The sequence below is a fragment of the Rhincodon typus genome, unplaced genomic scaffold (assembly GCF_021869965.1).
Source record: "Rhincodon typus isolate 14 unplaced genomic scaffold, sRhiTyp1.1 hic_rhity00000058, whole genome shotgun sequence".
In the NCBI taxonomy this organism is placed as follows: Eukaryota; Metazoa; Chordata; class Chondrichthyes; order Orectolobiformes; family Rhincodontidae; genus Rhincodon; species Rhincodon typus.
In genome coordinates this window covers 180,652-184,587 of record NW_025965696.1, presented here as the reverse complement: position 1 = coordinate 184,587, position 3,936 = coordinate 180,652, and positions in this window count along the sequence as shown.

The window sequence follows — 3,936 nt, the reverse complement described above, 5'->3', positions numbered from 1 at the left end:
GTCACGGTTAGCTATCACTGGCGCTATCCATAAAGGTCAATCAAGGTGGGGTGTGGAACAGTGTCAGTACTGGGTTCAACTCAAGGTGAGTTGGAGGGGGATGTCATCGCTGTGACAGGAAATTTGACAAAGTTAATTCAGAGGAATGTAAGCAGTGTGCTAGGATATAGAAGAGATAATAATTGCGAAGGGGACAAATTCAATTTATAATGGGGGAGACAAGAGTGCATTGAAGGATATGGCTTACTGCAGTATGGGTCAATGATGACTACAACTAACCTGGCTTTAACAGAGGTGAGTTCATAACGTGGCTGGCATGTCCAAGACGTAGACTCACTGGGATTGAGGGAAGAGGAGCATTCCCTTCAATACGGTTTGAAGATGGAATGAGACAAAGGATGGGTAACTTGTGTGGCTTGGTTCTTAAATAGCAATATATTCATGAATGTGTACTTGCAGGTGTAAAGAAGTATCAGCTGCATCATCTTGTTTCCTGAGAAGCATTTCTTATCCATTTCCGTTCCACAACATGTTCAGCAAAAAGTAACACTTGACTGGCAGCGTGTAACCTGGTTCACGGTTGGATTTCAGAAATTATGCTGGTTCTGGGAATCCCAGGAGGTCCTTGCAGTGATGAATACTTCTACCACTGCTGACAGAGAAGTTCAGATGAGTGGGTGCCGTAAAGGTACTAATGAGGCAAGTTTCAAAGAGATCTTGAGAAATTTCACTGGGGCTCATGGAGAGATACCCTCCATGGAATACATCAAAACCGACATTCAGACAATTCTTGGTGAACTACAGACCATTGTTTCTACAAGAGGAAAGGAAAGAGCCTTCGATTAGTAGCTGAAAATGCAGCATTCTCTCAGTCATTCATTGGCATGCCCACCTAGATTGAAGAATTTTCCCAGAGGACAACTCCAACTATGGTACTTTCCACTTCTACCAGTACATGGTGCTGGGTAAGGATTATTTTAGACAGTTTGCTGTCACCAATTTCCTATGTCATTTTATTGTCTTGGGCCAGTCTAGTGATTAGTGTTGGAGGATACACCAAACAGTATCTAAAGCAGTGGCATTGTTCACAAATAACAAGAAGGTTTATTGCATGAAAACAATATGTATAACTACATTAGGTCAGGCATAATTACCAGGATATTAGGATGCTGGTAAAGATATATCTGCTCCCTCCAAAAGCAGAACTCCTTGACTCCATTCACAGACTGTGTGACATCAGTAAAATGGGCAGAGACAATGTAATCCCTTCAGAGCCATTACTTCAGACAGTGTAGATGTGGTACTTAAGTCTTTGGAGTGGGAATTGAATTTTTGGAGTGGGAATTGAGTGGCAATTTTCTTAGACGCGCAAGTGCTACCGACTGAGCAATATGTAACACATTATAAACACATATACGGTTTGCCGAATAGATCCTGTAAAATGCTGGCAGACAGATTACAGAACATTTTCTTCATTCAGTATTTGTCATAGATTTGTAAAAGGTAGAGAAATTGAAAATTAGAGAAAATTACTGCAAAACATGTCATGTACAGAACAGATGGTGATGCCAGAACAAAACATTTCCATCAAATGCTTTTGATTCCTTTGATATATCAGTTTCCAATAGTTATCATATTGCTGCTTGAGCAAGAAATGGGGATCGTAATTAAGGTTGGTTTCTACAGTAGCTTTATAATCTAGACGAGTGAACTGCATAGGGGTTGGGTTAGTAAGGTAAGGATTTCACCAGGTGGTTCTGAAATATTTGATATACTATTTAGTTTCAAAATGGTAAATGAAATGAATTAAATATCCTTATTAAAATAAAGTATACACCACAGTTTTTCCTGTGAAAGAATCAAAATGGGGCTTTTTACTTGTTATCCCCATTTCTATAAAAATTCTGAAAGCATGAGCCTGCCTATAACAACCAATGAGAAGGTAAGAGATAGTTTTCCGTCCGTTCCTTCTTTTTTAAAGCATGTTATAAAACAAGGCAGTTCACTAGGACCAGAAAGGGGGAAATGCTCTGACTTTATAAGCACATTGTTTGCCTCAATTTGTAGTTTTAAGGAGAAGCAAAGATTTGACAGAAGAATGATCCATTATTTAATTCAAAGACCTGTCACTGCATAGAACGCAAAATGCTTATAACCTGAACAACCTAAATTTAAATTATAATTGCATTTCCCTTCTTGAGCCCAAGATTATGTGGTTTAATTGTTTTAATTTAATTGAGATTGTTTGATTTAATCTTTTCTCTTCATATCCTAACCATTCTTGAGATAGAATGAAGAGTATTTTCGCAGACCCTGGTTTTTGTATTCCAATCTTTGAAATAAAGCCACAGAAAAAAAGCCCTAAGATGAAGTCAGCTATAAACTTAAACTGCCTACACAAGCCTCTGTACAACATGCTCCTGGTTTCAGTCATGTAATTAAATATTAGGATGGAAGAATTGAAAAGCAAAATTTTCAGCCCATAACTCTGAGCAGTTAATCAGGAAAAGCATGAATAAAAGTTTAAAACGAAAGCTGTAAACTCACACACAAGCACAGGTCACTCAATGATATACACCCACACACACAAATAAATACACATCACTGACAGATGTACATGCTCACACATGTCAATCAGAGTTTATCAAACACTTAATATTTTCACCCTTCTGGCTGGGTATATGCCTTCTGGCATAAACTGGAGAGAAAGAGCAGGAAGAAATAAGTAAGGAACAGAAATTCAAAGAGTATTGTTATACTTACTGTTATGTTGACCATACTTATCTGTATGTACAACACCTTATGTCAAATCATGCGGTTTTTCTCATTCATATACAAGATGTGGGGTGTTACTAGCAAAGCCAGCACTTACTGCATTGTAGCCAAAGGACGTGAATAGAAATTCCAAAGAAAGCTGCATTCTCTTCTGTACCTTTGAGGTTTAAATTCTGTTTCTTTAAAAAATGGACCACCTGGCTGAACTCATAAAATGGCCAAGGTTAATCACATGATTATGTTTCTGGAGGCTCCTAAACCCTCTGCATTGAATACACACACTAGCTAAAGATGAATCAAAGGGTCTGGAAATGAACTGTCTTCATTCAACCAGCTCTGGACGAACGAAAGGATCAAGACTCATCATGCTAAATGAGCACTAATACCTTTTCAGTTGCCTCATCACCTCATAGTGCAAATTCTAGGAGCAGGGGTAGGTAAAACTACACTGTTGGCTTAATGCTAATCTAATTAGCCCACATGGATGGCCCTTCAACACGTGAAATGCCTGTCTCTGTTAAATGACTGATATCTGAGCTCATTGAATTGCCTAACTGAACAATACAAGAACTTTACGTCACTGAGAGGTAGTAAGAACTGCCGATGTTGGAGTCAGAGATAACACAGTGTGGAGCTGGAGGAATACAGCAGGCCAGGCAGCATCAGAGGAATAGGAGAGTTGACATTTTGGGTCGGGATTTTCTGAAGAAGGGTCCTGACCCAAAATGTCAAATTTCCTGCTCCTCTGATACCGCCTGGCCTGCTGTGTACCTCCAGCTCCACACTGTGTTACTTTATGTCACTTGCTGTTTGACCTCCGGCTGAAGAGCAAGACTTCAGGCTGAGACAGAGCTCCATCTCTGTCTCCAAGATGTTGGCTGTAAAGAGACTTACGCTTTACCGGGAAGAAGGAAAATGATTGGGCCCAGAGATAGCAAGAACTGCAGATGCTGGAGTCAGATACAACTCAGTGTGGAGCTGGAGGAACACAGCGGGCCAGGCAGCATCAGAGGAGCAGGAAAGCTGACATCTTGGGTCGGGATAGTAGGAACTGCAGATGCTGGAGAATCCAAGACAACAAGGTGCAGAGCTGGATGAACACAGCAGGCCAAGCAGCATCATAGGAGCAGAAAGGCTGACGTTTCGGGCCTAGACCTTTCA